Genomic DNA, 21,892 nt, shown 5'->3' with positions numbered 1-21,892 from the left:
GGTCTCAGACACTTAATAATTACCTAGCTGTGTGGCCTTGGGCAAGCCACTAAACCCCATTTGCCTTGCCAAAAAACTTAAAAAAAAAACCCCAAGCCCTAGGAATATTATAGCCAAATTCCAGAACTCCCAAGTCAAAGAGAAAATATTACAAGCAGCCAGAAGGACACAGTTCAAATATCGTGGAGCTGCAATCAGGATCACACAGGACTTAGGAGCAACTACATTGGAAGCTCGTAGGGCTTGGAATATAATATACAGGAAGGAAAAAGAGCTTAGAATGCAACTGAGAATCAACTACCCAGCAAAAATGAATGTCCTCTTCCAGGGGAAAAAGATGGACTTTCAATGAACCAGGGGAATTTCAAATGTTCCTGTTGGAATGGCTGGAGCTGAACAAAAGGTTTGATCTTCAGGTGAAGCATAGAGAGTGGAGGAGAAGGGGAAAATATTAGGGACTTAATGATGATGAACTGCATAGAAAAATGACACTGATAATACTCATATGAACCTCTCAGTTAATAGAGCACATAGGAGGAGATTTTATAGATGAAGCACAGGAGAAAGCTGAATTTGAAGATAAAATATGGTGTAAAAATGGAGTCAATAGAAAAAAGAGAAATGTAAGAAGAGAAACAAAAAGGAGAGGGGGAAATAAGCCAAGATATTTCATATAATAAGATTTTTCTTTATTACAATGAGCTATTGCAATGATATGGAAGGGGGGAAGGCAAGGGGGAATGAGGGAATCTTCACTCTCATCAGAGGTGGCTAGGAGAGGAAACAGCATATATACTCAATGGGGTATAGACATCTGGAGTAAGAAGGAGAGGGAGGGACAGGAGGAAAGGGTGGGAGGTGAATGAAAGAGGAGAGGATGGACTATGGGGGGGAGAGTGGTCAGATGTAATACATTTTCTTTTTTACTTCTTGCAAGGGGCTGGGATGGGATGGCCTGTCCGGGACCGTAGGGCTGGGTGGATGCTGGGCCTAAGGGGTGGTATGGGGGCTCGGGGCCTCTTGGCCCCAGGACCAGGGATCTGTCTGCTGCACCACTCAGCTACCCTACAGCAGAGTCACAGTGAAAGGAGAGAGAAAATATAGTAGATGGTAGTGGAGAAATATGAAAGGAGGGAGTTGTGATCAGCAATGGCAACAGTGGAAAAATATGGAAGTAACTTTTGTGATGGACTTATAGAACGTGATCCACCCATGACAGAGTTGATGGTGTTGAAACACAGACTGAAGCACATTTTTATTATTATTATTTTTGGGGTGGGTGCAGGGCAAATGGGGCTGGGTGGCCTGCATGGGGCCACATAGTGGGGTGATCATTGGGAGTCTGAGGCTGGTTTTGGACCTGGGTGCTCCTGGCTCAAGGGCCAGTGCTCTGTCTGACACCCAGCCACCCCTACTATTATTACTATTTTATTTTATTTTGGATCTTTTTTCTTTTTTTGGTTTTTGCATGGCAGTGGGGTTGGGGTGGCTTGCATGTCACACAGCTGGGTGATTCTTGGGTGTATGGGGCCAAATGTGGGCTTGGGTGCTCCTGGCTCCAGGGCTGATGCTCCATCCACTGGCCATACCTACAATCATTACTATTATTTTTTTTTAATTTAAATTTAAATTTTTTCTCACCCCTTTACTTTATCGCTCAAGCAAGTCTATATTTTTTGGGGGAGGGGCTATTTTGTTTACTCTTAAACAAGAATATTTTATTAATGTATAAAAAACATTTGTACAAAGTGAGAAAAAATAAATATTAAACAAAGAAACAAAAAATAAAAAAATAAAAAAATAAAAAAATAATTTTATTTATTTTGAGCTTCTCTGAGGTACTACCTCACACCTCTCAGACTGGCCAATATGACCAGAAAGGATAATGATCATTGTTGGAAGGGTTGTGGGAAATCTGGGATACTATTACACTGTTGGTGAAGCTGTGAACTCATCCAACCTTTCTGGAGAGAAATTTGGAACTATGCCCAATGGGCAACAAAAATGTGCATACCCTTTTATCCAGCAATACACTACTGGATCTATACCCTGAAGAGATGATGAAAAAAAGTAAAAACATCACTTGTACAAAAATGTTCATAGCAGCCCTGTTTGTGGTGGCAAAGAATTGGAAATCAAGTAAATGTCCTTCAATTAGGGAATGGCTTAGCAAACTGTGGTATATGTATGTCATGGAATACTATTGTTCTATTAGAAACCAGGAGGGATGGGAATTCAGGGAAGCCTGGAGGGATTTGCATGAACTGATGCTGAGTGAGATGAGCAGAACCAGAAAAACACTGTAGACCCTAACAGCAACATGGGAGTGATGTTCGACCTTGATGGACTTGCTCATTCCATCAATGCAACAATCGGGAACAATTTTGGGCTGTCTGCAAAGGAGAGTGCTATCTGTATCCAGATAAAGAGCCATGGAGTTTGAACAAAGTTCAAGGACTATTCCCTTTAATTTAGGAAAAAACCAAAATCTTATTGTCTGATCTTGTTACTTCTTGTCTCTTCCTTAAGGATATGATTTCTCTCTCATCACACTCAATTTGGATCAATGTACAACATAGAAACAAAGTAAAGACTGATAAATTGCTTTCTGTGGGGAGGTGCGGGGAGGGAAGTAAGATTGGGGGAAAAATTGTAAAAACTCAAAATAAGTAAAATCTTTTTTAAAAAATGTCAATATTGGGGTGGCTAGGTGGCACAGTGGATAAAGCACCAGCCCTGGAGTCAGGAGTACCTGGGTTCAGATCTAGTCTCAGACACTTAATAATTACCTAGCTGTGTGGCCTTGGGCAAGTCACTTAACCCCACTTGCCTTGCAAAAAAAAATCAAAATCAAAATATTTTATTTATTTTGAGTTTTACAATTTTCCCCCTAATCTTCCTTCCCTCCCCCACAGAATAGTGTTCATAAAAGAGCAGATGCTTCTCAAATCTATATATTCAGCTCTTTTTTCCTAATATATTTCTATTTCATTAAATACTTCCCAATTAAATATAAAACTTTTGCCACTCAGTTTTTAAAATTTTGAGTTCAAAATTTTCTCCTTCCCACTTTTCCACACCTCTCAAGAAGGTAAGCAATATATCAATTATACATGCAGAGTCATGCAAAATATATTTACATATTGTCCATGTTTCAAAAGAAAATGCACATAAAAAATAAAAAAGTGTACTTCAATTTCTACTCAAAATTTGCACATCAGCTCTCTCTCTCTCTCTCTCTCTCTCTCTCTGGAAGTAGTCACCTCTAGTCTTAATGTTTGTTGATTGAAAGTAGTCACCTCTAATCTTAATGTTTGTTGATTGACTGAATCTCTCACCTGAATTCTCTCATTTCTATCTGTCTGTTAGACATTTTCTACCTGCTTATCCTAATAGTACACCACAAATTTAACATGTCCAAAAAATTTGGTTATTCACCATATATCCCAAAACTGAATTTGTTCTCTTTCCCCAATAAATTCAGTTTACAGCAAACCTGCTTCTCCCCCAATCTTTCTGACTTTTATTCCAGGTCATCCAAGGTCAAAACTAGAGATTCATCTTACTTTGATTTTTCTTTCTCTATCATTGAATCACCATATCTGGTTACTAAGTCCTGTTGATTCCATCTCTATCATATTTCTCACGCCTGTCCCTTTCTTTCCCCTGTATGGCCACCACCCCAGTTCAGAATGTCATCATCTTTTGATAAGACTGCTGTTATAGATTCCTATTTTGGTCTTATTACCTCTAGTCCCTTACCTCTCCAAACTGCATTTCCTTGTACAGCTATAAAAATAATGTTGCTAAGTTATGATACTAGTTTGAGATCACTCCTTAGTTCATGAATTTTTAATGGGAGATTCCATTTCTCTATTAACTCTTAAAAATATTGAAATGTTTATTTATTTTATATATTATATATATATATATATTAATAACCAATTGTTGAATTAAGATTAAAGGATTTTACACTTCCTCATCCTGAAATCAGCCATCATAGCAAAACTTAGGAAAAACTTAACCAACCAGACCAAGATAACTGTGTTTGGCTAGACAAGTTTGGGGTAGAAATGGATTCCCTCTTTGATATGTATATTGATGTTTCTTTGACCAAGATTTTGACCTAGTCAGTACCTCAAGACCCTTATTAGAATGAGTCCCTATCTCATTATACTATTTTCTCTTTAATTATTAACCAGTCAAAAGTTGATTACCACCCTCAGGAACATCCACTCTTCAAAAGAGATGGATCCACTGCCATGAGCAATCTTTGACACTGGAGAGTGCCACTGACTTGTTTTATTCAGCCAAACCATGCCCCATGATTCAATGAACTTTCTCAAATCTGTCTTCCAGAATCTTTATTTCCAAGGCTTGCTTTAGTGGCCCTCTTTTGTGTAGCCCTTCTGCTAAAATTATTCTCTCCATTATCAAATATTCTGAGATTTAGGGGTCTCTTCCTCCTCCCCCCATTAATCTGTACTTTGTGTTATTCTGATCTATGTGTAACATAATTCTTGGAAGGATGGGGTCATTTGTTTTTCTGTTGTTTTGTATCCCCAGCTTCTAGTACAAAGACTTGTACAGAGTAGTTAATAACCATTAGTTGAATTTTACTTTGAAGCTTTTTTGAACAAAACAAAAATTCAGTTATTGTATAGCATCTCACCTATTATATTACAGTTGACTGAATGCATCCGTTGTAGTAGAAAGAATTTCATAGGAGGAACTAAGATCCATCTGCATATATATAGAACCCATTGACAAGAGTTTCATTTCAGTGAACTGGGTAGGACATCAAAATTGTTACTCATTGTTATGCCAAGGCTTATGTTGTGTCATAGAAAGCTGTGTGGATAAAGAGGTGTAACCCTGTCTGGGGAAGCTATGGTAAGGTCAGTGCCAATAGTCAGCTTGCTTCAAGGTCAAGAAGAGGCACAAGTGAGAATTTAGTTTGGGTTCCCAATATGATGAACTGCCCAAGTACAAGGAAGCACAACACCCCCATGTCAAACAAGCAGAAACTAGGGATCACATTTAGAACTGGCAGGGACTTCTAAATCCAACACCCTCACTTAACATATAAGGAAAAAGAAGTTCACAGATACTGGTAGAAATTTAGGAACCAGGTAATCTGCAAGTATTACAGGGACAAGGGAGGATCAAAATAGACAACAGGGATCAGTAAAAATCCAGTGAAGGAAAAGGGACTACCAGGACTGTGATGAATAGACATTAACAGCAAATAAGGAGCTTAAGAAAAGAGTCAAAAGCTAACACCCCATTAGGAAGCAACTGTCAGTAATCCTGAAATTCTTCTTGTTCTGTCCCTTTTCCTTTTTGATGTTCAGGTTCCTGGCTAGCTTTTTGGCATTTGGGGCTCTCCTAAGCCTCTGATATTCTGTTAGCTCATTCATTTACCTGCCTGGCTTTGTTCCACCATTGGCCCTGACACTGTAGTTCATAGCTGGTTCCCCCTCCATATTTTACTGATAAAGTAGCAACAGGAAGGTCTGTCCTAGGACACTAGACCTTTCATCAGTTTGTATTGATGACTTTTTCCCTATTGAACAAACATCCCTTAGACTCAGAAAAGCACAGAATCTCTGATCTTTTAAAATCTCTGAAATAAAATATTGCTCCTGAAACATGGGGCCAAGAAGATAGGTCTTCTCAAAATTCTTCTGAATCACACAAGTGAAGAGTGCTTCAGAATGCTGTAGGCCTATAGGCCATTGGGCAGTTCTGCAAATGTTTCTCTAGAGTAGTGTTCACTAAACACTCTTGATCACAAACCTTACCAATAAAAAAATACCAGCATGCATTCTAACATGTAGCTTTTGTTGTTGCCCAGTCATATCAGTTATATCAGTCATATCTGTCTCTATGTGACCCCATTTGTGATTTTCTTGGCAAAGATACTAATGGTTTGCCATTTCCTTCTCCAATACATTTTACAGATGAGGAAACTGTGGCAATAGGGTTACTTGTTCAGGGTCACACTGCTAGCAAGTGTCCATGGCTATATTTATACTGAGGATTTTCTTCCAGATGTTAGGCCCAGTGCTCTATCCACTGTACCACTTGGCTGCCCTATAGATATATTTGAAAAAAATCTATTTATAAATATATAATAATATAATATTATAAATAATATATCTATAAATTTTGTGCATGTACTACTGTAACTGATAATTATGTTATAAAATATATCATATATAACATATAAAATATAATATATAAACTTAATTATAAAACTATAAATAAAATTTTTTAAAGATAATTAAAAAGCAAAGAAAGTAAAAGATGAAATATTGGATCCCAAAGTCATTCGGGTACCATTGGAGTTTGCTGCTGCTCATTTGATGAGTGATCTAGACTGATTTGAAGAATTGAGAAATGGGACAGAGGTTACTCACACATTCTATGTACTAATGACACCTAAAAAAAGCAGTGGAGGGAAATTTTTAAAAATGAAGAGGTTGGGACCAGATGTTGGGGAAGAAGGGCATTTTTTTTCACCAGGTCTGAAATTTTATTGTTAGACAGAATTCTTGGTGAGGAAACTCTCTGCTACTGCAGAATGGCAACTGCTTTGCATCTTGTAGTCTTAGGGAGCTGACTCATAAAGATTAAATGAGAGTGGTACATGGCTAGTCAAGGCTGCTTTTATTATTCACATCCCTAAAATGAGATCATAGGATTTAGCCTAGAAGGGACCATGAAAGTCATTTAGTGAAACTCTCTCATTTTATAGATGAAGACACTGAAGCCTAGAAAGGGGAAGTGGTTTGCCCAAAGCTACCAGATCCTCTTGGGCAGTTAGATGGCTCAGTGGATGGTGGAGTCTGGCATCAGAAAGACTCCTTTTCTTCCTCAGTTCAAATCTGGCCTCAAATACTTACTAGCTTTGAGACCATAGGCAAGTCACTTAACCCTGTTTTGTTTGTCTCATTTTCCTCAACTGTCAAATAAGTTGGAGGAAATGTCAAGTCACTCCAGTATTTTTGCCAAGAAAATCCCAAACAATGTCACAAAGAGTTGGTCACACCTGAAATAAATAGCAATCAGATTATCTGATTTTAAAATACAGTATTCTCTCAGCTACCCGATCTCATTATATATATATATATATACATATATATATGTATATATATATATATATGAAAAAGCATTCAATAAAATTACCATTTGAAAATGCTATAAAAGTTTTTTCTTTCAGTTCAGATGTTTCATTCATTTTTATCCTCAGGGTTCTTTTAACTAAATTGCTTTTGTCCTTTTCTTCATGATCTTCCTATGCTACCATATCATTTTTATGCTATCCACAATATTTAAATAGCAAAAATTTGTAGAGTTGAGATAAAGATAAAATGTGGAAGATATTTTTTTCATGAAACTAAAAATCAATTGAACATTAGGTAATTTACACTATCTTCATTTTGCTTTCTAATGAAGAAGTGGATTCTCCTGACAAAGGCCAACTTAAAAGGTCATACCATTGTTTGTATTTAAAGGCTATCTAATAAATGCAGTTTGACAATCTATTTTGTCTCAATCCCTAACCAACATTACTTTTAGATTACCGTGGTTACACAAATCTTCAATAATCCAATGAACTTCTGACTCCATATATTGACATTCCCTTCATCCAGTATAGCTTGCCTGTCCTATACAACACTTGTCCATGTCCAGAAAGTGTCCATAGGTAGACTATTAAGTGTGGTGGGCCTCATTTTCTCCTAAATGTGAGAATGTCCTTGGAGCATGTGCTAGAAGAATTAAACTCCATTTTACCAGCCCATCTTTTATTTCTATCATGTATTTTGTTAGTAACTTCCTTTACTCCTCCTCTCCTTCAGAATTGCTAACTTATCACATATTACAACATGATCACATTCATCTTGAAACTTCCTTTGCTTTTTCACCAGTTCTCAAATTTGTTTCTCTGGAGATTTTAATGTCCTATCAATCAGTCAAACAACAACATGCCTAAAAATATATGCATTTATTTTAGGGAGAAGCTTGGGGTTCATTATAAAACTTTTTAAGTTCTCCAAAACAATCCATTCCATTCTCTTTCTCCTGTTCAATTCTAGGTCTTATCTTTTTTGTACAATCTGCCCAAGATATGAATAGATAAACCTTGCAGATTGTCCATTCATCTTCATGCTATCATCTGACCATAGGCTTTCTTTATCTACTTGGCTTTTCCTAAATGGATATTAAAAGGCCAAACTCTGGAGAGCAGGGGTTCTTAATGTGAGATTCAGACTCTAGGTGGTCTGAGAAAATTATATCTTTATTTAACTGATTCATAATTGAAATTTAGTATTTTCTTCAATTATTTAAAAACATTATTCTTAAAAATGTTCATAGACTTCACCTGACCACCAATGTAGTCCATAACACACAAAGGAGTAAGGAGTCATGCTTCAAAATGTTTGTCAATTCATTTGTGTGGTTAAATAGTTACAGGGCTTCTTGCAATCAATCCAAAGTAGCAGCATTTTGAAGATTTTATCATCTTCAAAAAATCTGTCTTTCTATTATGCTAAATGTACAAGGTTATGTTATATCTTTCAAAGAAACTTCTAGAGTTTGACACATTTCATGGAAGTCATCTTACTGAAGGGGAGAGAGTCTCCAAAGGCAATATCTCTTTCACCCAATCAGATGCTTTTATCAGCTTGGCAGTATTCTGTATTTCTACATTTTTTGAAGCAATGGCAAAAATGTAATGTACAATGAAATATTGCTTATAAAACCCTCTTCCCTACTAATACCCTCAACATGAAGCCTTTGATGCTTATATAGTTTATTCTCACAAAAGCCTTTATAGATAGGAAAATAAAAGGTTTATATAAATGAGCTGGTATTTATTAGATCTCTCAGTTGACTTTTCTTAGAATAAGATGTGCAGCATTTTACACTTTCATAGCTTCCCTTCTTAAGATATATTGATAATCAAACAGTACCCACAAACTGCAGTAATTTCAGAATGGCTTTTCTGTCTACCCTTGGTTTCAACCAGTTTCCTTTCACATTTTTTTTTTCTTCAGGGCTATTTATACTTCCTCTATAAGCACATCCAAGCTACCAACTGTGGTAGCTCTACTGTTCTCCATGATGAAAAGAGTTTGTTATAAAAAAATCTTTACAGATCTTTTTCATCTTTCATCTTTTACTGACCTCGTTTCAATTTTAGCCTTAATGCCCTCAGGTGACTTTGCTTAGTTATAACTCTTGCCTAACTTTCAAATTTTTTATCCCCTTCATTGCAACTCACTAGTTTACAAGGTGGTAATAACTTCATTGGAAGATTATATTGGCCCTGTTAAATTTTACAAATTAATTGTTATTATATTCTAAACCCATTGGTGCTACTGCTGGCTGCCATCCTTTCTGCATGAGGTCAAGTATCTATTGACTATGATTTTTATATTTCTTTTAGTCTCTTAATAGTAACAGTGATAATTTGGTTAAAATTCTGTAAGAAATTATTATTATAAGCTTTGATGTCTTTCTTCTATCCATTTCCCGTTTTTTAACATTGCCCTTGGGGGTGGCTAGGTGGGTGCAGTGGATAGAGCATTGGCCCCAGAGTCAGGAATACCTGAGTTCAAATCCGGCCTCAGACACTTAATAATTACCTAGCTGGTGTGGCCTTGGGCAAGCCACTTAACCACATTTGCCCTGCAAAAACCTAAAAAAACCCCAAAACATTGCCCTCAATTTTTTCAGTCTGAAAAATACTTTCTACTTCTTGACATCTCTTAAGAATAACTCACCTTTTAAAGCAATCCATAGTCATATGAAAACTTGCTCTAAATCATTACTTATTAGAGAAATTCAAATTAAAGCATCTCTGAGGTACCACCTCACACCTTTCTTTTTTTTAAATTTATTTTTATTAAAGATATTATTTGAGTTTTACAATTTTCCCCCCCAATCTTGCTTCCCTCCCCCCCACCCCACCCCCACGGAAAGCACTCTGTCAGTCTTTACTTTGTTTCCATGTTGTACCTTGATCCAAATTGGGTGTGATGAGAGAGAAATCACATCCTTAAAGAGGCGAAGTCTAAGAGGTAACAAGATCAGACAATAAGGTATGGTTTTTTTTTTTCTAAATTAAAAGGAATAGTCCTTGAACTTTGTTCAAACTCTACAGCTCCTTATCTGGATACAGATGGCACTCTCCTTTGCAGATAACTCAAAATTGTTCCCGATTGTTGCACTGATGGAACGAGCAAGTTCTTCAAGGTTGAACATCACTCTCATGTTGCTGTTAGGGTGTACAGTGTTTTTCTGGTTCTGCTCATCTCACTCAGCATCAGTCCATGCAAATCCCTCCAGGCTACACCTCACACCTTTCAAATTGGCCAATATGACCAGAAAGGACAATGATCAATGTTGGAGGGGGATGTGGGAAATCTGGGACACTAATTGTTGGTGAAGCTGTGAACTAATCTAGCCTTTCTAGAGAGCAATTTGGAATTATGCCCAAAGGGCAATAAAAATGTGCATACCCTTTGATACAGCAATACTATTACTGACTAGGTCTATACCCTGAAGAGAACATGAAAAAGGGTTAAAACAGCACTTATACACAAATATTCATAGCAGCTCTGTTTGTGGTGGCAAAGAATTGGAAATCAAGGGAATGCCCTTCAATTAGGGAATGACTGAATAAATTGTGATACACACACCCTATTGTTCCATTAGAAACCAGAAGGGATGGGAATTCAGAGAAGCCTGGTAGGATTTACATGAATTGATGCTGAGTAAGATGAGGAGAACCAGAAGAACATGTACACTCTAACAGCAACACGGTGGTGATGATCAATCTTAATGGACTTGCTCATTTCATCAGTACAACAATCAGGGAAAATTTTAGGGTATCTGTGATGGAGAATACCATCTGTATCCAAAGAGGGAATTGTGGAATTTAAACAAAGACCAAAGAATATTACCTTTAATTTATCTTATTATGTAATTTTTCTTTCTCTTAGATTTTATTTTTTCCTCTGATTTTTCTCTCAACACATTCAATTTGGATCAATGTATAGCATGGAAACACTCTAAAGACTATCAGACTGCCTTCTGTGGGGGGAGGGAAGTGAGATTAGGGGGGAAAATGTAAAATTCAATAAAAATAACAATTAATAAAAAAGATTAACTTACCTTGAGAAGGACAGATGATTCTTTTATGAAAGCATCTAGATTGTAGGTCTCAAGGTCTCCTCTTAAGTCATGACTTCCCTTTATATGGCACTGGGGGGGGGGGTGATTCTCAAGACTTATACAAATCAGACTGGGAAAAATCACAGCCAATTTTCAGACCATCATGGTAATAGTAAGAACGATGGCAAACATGTATAGTGGAATAGTCTTTTCAGAGCACTCTGACAAACATCTTATTCATGGAATATAGAACATAGAATATAGAATATAGAATGCTCACTATGAACATTTATGTAGAGAATAAATGCCACCTGAAAATAATAGTAAGTGCTTTTAATTTTCTCTTCCTGTCCCACTCCCCCAAACAATACCTACCATTATGGGCCACAGCAACTTCATTTATCTGGTAGTGTCAATTGATCACAATCAGTGCAATAGATTATAGCAAATTCACCATCTAGTCAGAATAATTTTATAATGGTATCCTCTTTTATGGTGAGTAGACTTGATCAGAAGAATCTTTATTTGACTTTCAATGTCTTAGAAAACCAATAAATCCTTAAACCTCTTGAGGTGTATTTATAGAAATACCTTATGACTGAATACATTTTACACCTCACTTCTGCTCTCAAATCCTATCATCTCCCACATAGTCTCACCAACAAACCACTGCCTTGCCCAACCTGGGCAGGGCATTTCTCTCTTTTCTTTGAGCCTTTTCTATCTTGAACAATGGTCAGATCAACTCTGCCAATTGCTCCTGGATGGGGGGTATCAATCCACTCCCCTATGCCTCTTAATCAACCTTAAAAATTTCAGGATCAAAGTGTGCTAGTTGTCATTTCTATTTGTGTCTGATCTCCCTTATTAGAATATAAGCTCTTTGCATCTTGAAACTATTTCCAATGGGCTATAAAAGTGTTCATAACCTTTAATCTGGCAATACTAGTGGCCTATATCCCAAAGAAGTCATTCAAAAAAAAGAAAAGAACTCACATCTACAAAAATATTTATAGCAGCTTTTTTGTAGTGACAAAGAATTAGAAATTGTGGGAATACCCATCAATTAGGGAATGACTGAACAATATGATGGAATGTGATGGAATACTATTGTTCTGTAAGAAATTGTGAATGGGTGTATTTCAGAAAAACCTGAAAAGACTTATAAGAACATTGTACACACTACCAACAACATTGTGTGATGATCAACTATGCTAGACTTAGCTTCCCTCAGAAATTCAATACCAATTCTAAAAGCTTTCTTTGGTGCCATCCAAATTAAAAAATGCATTTGAATGCAGACAAAAGCATACCATTTTCACTTTTTAAAATTTGTTTTATATTTTTCTTTTTTCCTTTTGGTTATGATTCTTTTTTCATAGCATGACTAATATGGACATACGTTTGACAAGATTGTATATGGCAAAAAATATGGAATTCAAAATATTGCAAAAATGAATGTTGAGGGGTGGCTAGATGGCACAGTGGATAAAGCACCGGCCCTGGAGTTCAAATCTGGTCTCAGACACTTAATAATTACCTAGCTGTGTGGCCTTAGGCAGGCCACTTAACCCTGTTTGCCTTGCAAAAAAGAAAATGAATGTTGAAGGCTATCTTTACAAAATTGGAAAAAAGAAAGAAAGAAAGGGTGTAAGGTCTTTGAAATTAGGACCATTTTGTTTTATGAATTTTTATCTCCAAATATAGCATCTTGGTTGACATATTAAAATGCTTAAGAAATTCTTTTTCATTCATTTTTAAAACATGGTGTCATAAAAGTTTAAAGAGTAATAATACCTGATCATTTAAAATTATATCTGTGACATAAATAAAAGCTATTGTGCTGACTAAAATGTCTTCTATATCTGCCCAAGGTCCTGATTTAACATTTTCAACTGTCTACTGAATATTTCCATCCAAAATCTCAAATTCATCATTCAACTTGTCTTTAAAACTTCTTTTTTTCTGACTTATTAATTGCTCACATTAATAGAAATATAAAGATTTATAGAACTCTAACTAGGATAGAACCATGAGGGTAATGTCAGAAAAGTATCAAGATTGAGATTGATTGCCCCCATAGCACCAGATATGAATCAGGACCTTGGATGTAATGGGAAACTTTGACTTTTCAAAGCTAGGTCTTTCCCAGATCACAGTTCAATCACAGATCAATGCCCATTCATCTTCAAAGGTGACACTTTTTTAACTGACCCTCTCAAAAGAGATTGGATAATTGACGTGGCTTTCACCCCTCCCTCTCTTGGAATTATCCTCTGTGTAGATAACTTCTTTTCCTCCTCCAATCATCCTTTGAATCAACAATGTGCTCACCCACTTCCATCAGTAAGCCCAATCACAGGTGAAACAAATTCCCTGTTATGATTATAAAGGTTTGTAAAAGATTTTTCTCTGAGATAATGAAGCTCAAATAGGTAACTGGTGTCATTCCAAGTTCAGTGTTGTTTCCACTATTACTACACCTATTTCTTAGTCTTGTATTAACCAAAAAAATCAAGACTTCATGGGAAGTAATAATTTATTATAAGAAAAAAACACATGGTTGTAGGAATGCCTTATACCAAGAACAAAGGAAAATGCAATATAAGCATAGAGAAGTTGCAAGAGGTGAAAGGTGGGGGAAAGGGAGAAATTTCTTAGAATCATTTCTTAGTCATGAGAAAAGTGAAGCATGGCTGGGGCCCTTCCTGGGAACAAGTACTATGGTTTTGCTTATCTGGAAAGTCTCAGATACACAATTGGTTTATCAATCTGAGTTAGGCCAGCTAGAACAGACTTGCAGCTGACTCAGCTCCAAAGACACTGACAGTTCAGTAGAGTTAAGTTGCAAAAGATCACTATGTTAATCCAGGGATCTTTACATCTGGCAAAAGAGCAACTCAAAAAAAATAAGTTTAGGAGGCCCCTTCATATCTGCCAGTTGACCATTATTCACACAAATGCACATGTTTGAAATGATAAAAAAGAGAAGAACCCCAGGTTAACATCACCAATTGCCAAATCTCAGTGATTCTACATGGGAAATATCTGAAATATTATTCCTGTTCTCCATCTCTGCTACCACAACCCTAGTCTAACCCCTTGTTACTGTCCTTCTGACTTACTACAATAGCCTAATTCTTAGCACATATACTTTATGCTGCCATTGAGCCATGCCTTCACACTCAAGTCAAATGGCATTTATTAATCACATATTGTATTTCATATTCATACTGGATATATAAAGAGACATATAAGAGATATATAAAGAGGTTGCAAAAGGCAGTCTCTGCTCTCAATGAGCTCATGTCTAAAGGAGAAGAAAATATGCAAACAGCCATGTAAAAACATAAACACATAACAAATTGGAGATAATCCACAGGGGGAAGATACTGGTATTAAAAGAGATCAGGTAAAGTCACTTAAGGATATTTTAGCTGAGACCTGAAGTGTCAAGTTTGCCAAGAGATGAAGATAAGGAATAAGGAATTCCAGGCATGGGGGGACATCCAATATAAGTGTAAAGAGTGGGGAGATGGAGCATCTTGTATGAGTAATAATAAGGAGGGCAGTGTCATTGGACTGAAGTGTATATAGGAGATGGGGATGGGGCAGGGGTAGTGTGAGTTTAAGAAGATTGGAAATGTGGGACAGATTACAGAGGAAAGTAAAAGCAAAATACTGAATTTTGTCTTTATTCTAGTGGTAATAGGAAGTCAGTGGAATTTGTTGAATCTTTCCACATTATTACAAAATTTTCATTGAACAACAACAACCATCATTTCCTATTGCTTGCCATATCAAGTACAAAGATCTTAGTCTGGCATTCAAGGCTCTACACAATATGGTACCACCATTCTTTTCCAGACTTATTTCACATGGATCTCCCTCTATCCTATTCTATTCTTTAATTCTTTGGTTAGTGCTTTTGTTCTAGATGTTGACCTACTCTCCTTCTTTCTATTGGCCTGACTACCTATAGAAATTCTTCACTTTCTTCATTTCAGCTTTTGCCTCCTCTAAGAAGTCTGTTCCCTAGAGTCAGAAATGATCTTTCCAGGGGGCAGCTAGGTGGCGCAGTGGATAGAGCACTGGCCTTGGAGTCAGGAGTACCTGGGTTCAAATCTGGTCCCAAACACTTAATAATTACCTAGCTGTGTGGCCTTGAGCAAGCCATTTAACCCCATTGCCTTGCCAAAAAAAAAAATCTTAAAAAAAAAGAAATGATCTTTTCCTCCTTATACTTAAATATTTTTTCTATTAACTCTTTTCATTAGTAGTTTCTTTTTTCTTTTTTTACATGTGTTATTTTCCCTTATTATCCCCCCCAACTCCCTGAGGGCAATAGAAGTTATGCCTTATTTTTCTCCATATATTCCTTAGTATAGTGCTTTAGACACAATACACACTTAATAAATGCCTAAGTTAAATTGAAATGGATAGGATTCTAAATAAAGAGTTGAAAGGTAGTTTGGAGAACATCTAGTCTACCCTCTTCATTTTACAGATGAGGAACTGAGGTCTTAGGAGGTTAAATCCCTTGTCTAAGGATCTAAAGTAATAAATGACAATGTCAGTATTTGAACAGAGATCTGATTCCACATCAAGTGTCCTTTTCAGGGCTTGAAACCAAAGCATTGCTTCTCAAAGTTTAAGTTTACATCAAGCTTTCTTTAGCCCTTATCTATTATGGACTCAGTTTCTTCATATATAAAAATGAGATCTTTGTACTAGAAAACATCTAAAGTTCCTTCTAGCTCTGAATTCTATGGTTATATGTCTCTGTGACTCTAAAGCACCTGTTTTTTTTTATGAGAAATACTTGGAATGGATCATAATTTTAGAAAACTGGCATTTTTTTAAGTTGGTAACAAATTCTAGTAGATTTTGGTTGCAGGGAATAGGTAACAAAACATTTCTTCTCTCTCAGCAAAGAAGTGGAGAACTATAAGTATTAAAATATTATATCTACTTTCATCTTCAGTCACAACTGAGAGGCTAGTGAATCCAGCTCCCTCATTTTACAGATAAAGAAACTGAGGCACAAAGACTAAGTAACTTGCCCAAAGTTATATGGCTAGGAAGTATCTGAAGCAAAATTTAAACTGACTCCAAATCCAACACTCTAGCTACATACAAATATAAAGTGTCTTAGTCCCTTTTATGGCTTGTTTTTGCTGAACATTTTTTTTTAACCAAAGGGAAGGCTACATGGGAAGTATTAAAAAAAAACGACCACAGAGTCTGGGGCAGCTAGGTAGTGTAGTGGATAAAGCACAGGCCCTGAAGTCAGGAGAATCTGAGTTCAAATCCTGTCTCAGACATATAATAATTACCTAGCTGAGTGACCCACTGCCTTTCAAAAAAGCAAAAACAAAACCAACCACAGTATAAAAAAAAAAGGCATTGATAGAATAAAAAAATGTTGCTCAGATTGGATGCATGACAACAGGTAATGAGAAAGATGAAAAACTATTCAACTTTCATTTTGCTTCTGTCCTATGCAGAAAAGTAAATCATCTTTGAATTGGGAAAATTTTTTAAAAATGGTTCATAGATATGAAATTCAAGTTAAAAAAATGGTAAAAACTATCCTCAAAAGCCATTTTCAAGTTCAAGACATTCAGCCTAGACTAACCCACACCAAGGTACTTAAACTGTCATTCATCTCAGCTGAGCCACTGTCAGAGATATTTGACAAATCTTGGAAACAGAAGATTGGAGTTAGGCAAATGGCTTTCTGAAAAGGGAAGAAAGATACACCTTTAAACTAGAAGACAGTATATTTAGAGGGAAAAATTCTTGGGCATAATATTAAGGAGAGGGATTATGAACCTTTAAAAAGAGAGGCATCAATCACAAAGAACCACCATGGCATCATCAAGAAAAGGTTAGGCCAAGAGGTCAAGGTAACCACATTCTTTCTTGTTAACTATTCCACAAAGACCTAGATAACATAACAAACCAAATCCTGATCAAGAAATTCAAGAAAAAATTATAGTGATTTATTATTTCATTCCAGGTCTGCATAGAAAAACACACTGAGGTCTTCATGTCTTCAGACACTGGAAACAGGAGGATAGACAGAATTTTCCAACACAAGTTCTGAACTGAAACATGAGCCTGCACTAGGTCAAGTAGAAATCCATTCAGCACAAATGGACTTGAAACAGTGAAGGGAGCAGGGACGAGTGCTACCTAGGAGCTCTGTCCCCCTGACCTAGGGTTGGATGACAGACAGGAGGACACTTGGAAATTTTTAATTTGTTCTTTGTCTAGTTTTTCTAGTTGCAGTCCCAATTCATTAATCTGCTTTTTTCTCTGTTTTATGGATATCAAGCAAATTGAAATATAAATTTTTCCTGCACTTTGGCTGTATGTCATTCATTCTAGGAAATGGTGATAGATCTGAGGCTGGTACTAGATAAGCAGTAGGAACAAGATTAGTTTAGCTCTTACCCCTGGAGCAGAAAGGGGTCTCAGACCTGATTTCCAGTCCGAGTTCAAGCTCTTTAGAGGAATAACATAAACAGGAAGCTTGGATCAGGAAAGAGACCTACATTCTGTTGCTCTCATCCTGCGGAACTTTCCAGTTAATTAATGGCTTCTGGAGCCAGCAACAGAGCTCCAAATAATGGCAAACCCACAGCAGTATTGCCCAGACCCAAAATCAAGTCAGAAATTTGCAAAACTCAGATAAGGAGAGCAGGAATCAGACACAGAACTAGATCAGACCATCATGAATACTGAATACTTCCAGGTCCTGAGTCTAAGTGACCTCTTAGATCCTGAAAGAATAAAGCACTCAATACGCCAAAGAGCAAGACCCCAAAAGATACACAGTAGTATCTAACAAGGTTCAAATGTACAAGAGCCCAAATTTAGGAATTAAGAGTGAAAGTATGAGCAAAAAAAAAAAGTATCCCCTCACAAAGAGTTATCTTGATGACAAGGATGCCTATGACACAAATTGAGAAGAGATTGACTCTAGAGCATCTAAAGCAAATCTTCAAAGAAAAACTCAGCCTAGACATAAATTCAAATAGAATTCCTAGAAGTGAAGCCAGAGTTTAAGCCAGAGATAAGAGTGATGGAAGAAAGAACTGGAAAAGAAATAAAAGTAAAGAAGGAAAAACTTGAAAAGAGAAATATAATAATAATTGTCCATAGATTTTGAAGACAACCACACCAATCAAATTAATGTGGCACATTGTTTAATATAGTGGGAGGTATGTTAAGGAAAGACATCCTTCTAACATGCCTTTTCCTGAACCATTTTATCTCATGGTCTGACTTGATTTATTCTATGGTCAGAATGCTGCCTATATCTCCTGCCTTTTTATGGTTTTGTCTCCTATTATCAGTGAGACAGCTCAGCACTTATCAGCATAGCAAAAGAGGTATAAAATCTCATCCAAGCAGCAGGCTCCTTGAAAATTAGAATGAATGAGATACAGCCAAAGTGGTACTCAGGGGAAAATTTATATTTCAATTTGCTTGTAAAATAGAGAAAAAGCAGATTAATGAATTGGGACTGCAACTAGGAGAACTAGCATAAGAGCAACTTTAAAATTTCTAATTAAACAGCAAACTGGAAATCCTGAAAATCAAATGATAGATTAATAAAACTGAAAGGAAGAAAACTAGCAAACTAATAAATAAAACTAGAAATCGTTTTTTTGAAAAAAGCAATATATTCTCATGCATAGGCTGAGCTTATATAATAAAAGTGACAATATTACCTAAATTAATCTTATTCAGTGCCATACAAATCAAAATATCAAAAATTATTTTATAGAGCTAGAAAAAAATAAAATAAAAAATTCATCTGGAAGAACAAAAAGTCAAGAATATTAAGGGAACCAATCATGAAAACTATTTGATATTGGCTAAGAAACAGAGTGATAAATCAGTGCAATGTTAGGGACACAAAACACAGAGGAAAATGACTACAATAACCTACTTTTCCAATTTTTCCCCCAGCAGTTTTTGTTCTTATTTCAGAAGCTAGAGTCTTTGGATTTCTCAAACAGCAGGTTATTGTCATTTTCCTCTGTGTTTTGTGTCCCTAACCTAGTCCACTGATTTATCACTCTGTTTCTTAAACAATATCAAATAGTTTTTATGATTGCCACTTTATAATTTAGTTTTAGATCTCATTTGAGTAAACCACCTTCTTCTTCATTACTTTTTATTGGTCCCAAGCAAGAGATAGAGAACATTTTGAAATGCAAAATGGATAATTTTGATTGCATTAAATTAAGAAGGTTTTGTACGAATAAAAGCAAATAGAAGGAAAGCAGAAAACTGGGAAACAACTTTTACAGTGTTTCTGATAAAGATCTCATTTCTTAAATAGAGAACTGAACCAAATTTATAAGAATACAAATCATTCCCCAATTGATAAATGTGGTCAAAGGATATGAACAGTTAGTTTTTAGATGAAGAAACTAAAGCCAGCTATAGTCATATGAAAAAACGTTCTAAATCACTATTCATTAGAGAGATGCAAATCCAAACAACTCTAAGTTATCATTTCACACCTATCAGATTGGTTAATATGACAGAAAAGAAAAATTATCAATGTTGGAGGGAATATAGGGAAACTGCAACACTAATTCAGTGTTGGTGGAGTTGTGAACTGATTCAACCATTCTAGAGAACAATTTAGAACTTTGCCCAAAGGGCTATAAAACCGTACATACCCTTTAATACAGCAATACACCCTAGGTTTGTATCCAAAGAGTTCATTAAAAAGGGGGAAAAATTTATAAAAATATTTATATTTTTTGGTGGCAAAGAATTGGAAATTGAGAAGATGCTCATCAATTGGAGAACAGCAGAACAAATTGTGGCATATGAATGTAATGGAATATCATTGTTCTAGAAGAAATGATGAACAGACAGATTTCAGAAAAACCTGGGCTTATATTAAATGATATTGAATGAAGTGAGCAGAGCCAGGAGAATATCACATATAATTAACAGAAACACTGTGTAATGATCAACTATGACAGACTTACCTCTTCTCAGCAATGTAGTGACTAATATTCTAAAATATTAGTAATGGAAAATACCATTCACATCCAAAGAAAGAATTATGGAATCTGAATGCATATCAAAGCACACTAATTTGTTTTTTTTTTTTTACTTTTTCTTTTTCTTTGTTCTGATTCTTTTCTCACAACATGACTAATGTGGAAATATGTTTAACATGATTGTGCATTTATAACATATATTATATTCAGATTGCTTGCTGTTTTGGAGAAGAAAGAAGGGAGAGAGAGAAAAATCTGGAACTCAAAATTTTACAAAAATGAATGTTGGGGGGTGGCTAGGTGGCATAGTGGATAAAGCACTGGCCTTGGAGTCAGGAGTACCTGGGTTCAAATCTGGTCTCAGACACTTAATAATTACCTAGCTGTGTGGCCTTGGGCAAGCCACTTAACCCCATTTGCCTTGCAAAAAAACCCCTAAAAAAATGAATGTTGAAAACTTATCTTTATATGTAACTAGAAAAAAAATACTATTAAGATAAAAAAGAAAAAAACAATAAATTGATAAATCATTGGTTCCCTTAAAAAGGCAAACAAAACAGCAGTATCAAAATGAAAGGAATGAATTCACCACCAATGAAGAGGAAATTTAAAAAATTATTAGAAGCTCTTTTCTGAATTATATACCAAGAAATCTGACAATCTAAATGAATTGATGTGTGTGTGTGTATAAATTACCCAGATTAACAGAATAAAATGCTTAATCCAATCTTAAATAAGCCATCAAAGAATTTACTAAGGAAAAAAAAATCCCCAAGACCAGATGGATTCATAAGTGAATTCTACTAAACATTTAAAGAACAATTAATCTCAAAACTATAATATAAACTATTTAGAAAAATCAGTGAGGAAGAAGTCCTATCAAATTCCTTTTATGATACAATATGGCACTGATATTTAAATCAGGAAGAACCAAAACAGAGACAGAAAATTATAATTTCCCATATAACTATTGATGCAAAAATTTTAAATAAAATACTAGCAAAGAAGATTACAGCAATTCTAAGACTCAGTTAGGATTTATTCCAGGAAAGCAGGACTGGTTCAATAATAAGATTATATCATAATAGTATAAATAACAAAACCAACAAAAATCATGTTTACCTCAATACATACAGAAAAAGCCTTTGACAAAATGCAACATCCATTTCTGTTCAAAATAGTAGAGAGCATAGGAATAAATGGAGCTTACCTTAAAATAATAAATAATGTTTATCTAAAACATCAGCAAGCATTATCTATAATGGGGATAAACTAGAAGCCTTCCCAATATAATGAGAGGTGAAGCAAGGATTCACATTACCACCTCTATTATTCAATATTGTACTTGAAATGGGGCGGCTAGGTGGCATAGTGGATAAAGCACCGGCCTTGGAGTCAGGAGTACCTGAGTTCAAATCTGGTCTCAGACACTTAATAATTATCTAGCTGTGTGGCCTTGGGCAAGCCACTTAACCCCATTTGCCTCGCAAAAATCTAAAAAAATATATATTGTACTTGAAATATTAGCCCTAGCAATTACAGAAGAAAAAGAAATTGAAATAATTAGGATTAGGCATGTGTAAGCAAAGCTCTCACTCTTTACAGATGATATGATGTTTATACTTAGAGAATCGACTAAAAAACTACAAAGCAAAGTTGCTGCATGA

The 21,892-nt window shown here is 35.8% G+C and overlaps 1 protein-coding gene across 7 annotated transcripts in view; it reads right to left on the bottom strand.

Moving 5' to 3' along the window:
- LOC141517600 (sodium/hydrogen exchanger 9B1-like) overlaps nucleotides 1–21,892 on the bottom strand; it is a 108,483-nt gene that overhangs the window by 77,787 nt on the left and 8,804 nt on the right. For 3 of the 7 annotated variants that reach the window (XM_074228782.1, XM_074228784.1, XM_074228783.1), the window contains one exon: nucleotides 11,188–11,317. The exons of 2 other annotated variants lie outside the window; for them this stretch is intronic. The gene's annotated coding sequence lies outside the window, so the exon portion shown is untranslated. Of the gene's footprint in view, nucleotides 1–4,672; nucleotides 4,744–11,187; nucleotides 11,424–21,892 lie in introns of those variants that run through there. 2 more of the 7 variants (XM_074228786.1, XM_074228781.1) reach the window with 2 other exon arrangements.

The sequence above is a fragment of the Macrotis lagotis genome, chromosome 3, assembly GCF_037893015.1.
Source record: "Macrotis lagotis isolate mMagLag1 chromosome 3, bilby.v1.9.chrom.fasta, whole genome shotgun sequence".
NCBI lineage: Eukaryota > Metazoa > Chordata > Mammalia > Peramelemorphia > Peramelidae > Macrotis > Macrotis lagotis.
This window is presented reverse-complemented; position numbering and strand designations above follow the sequence as displayed.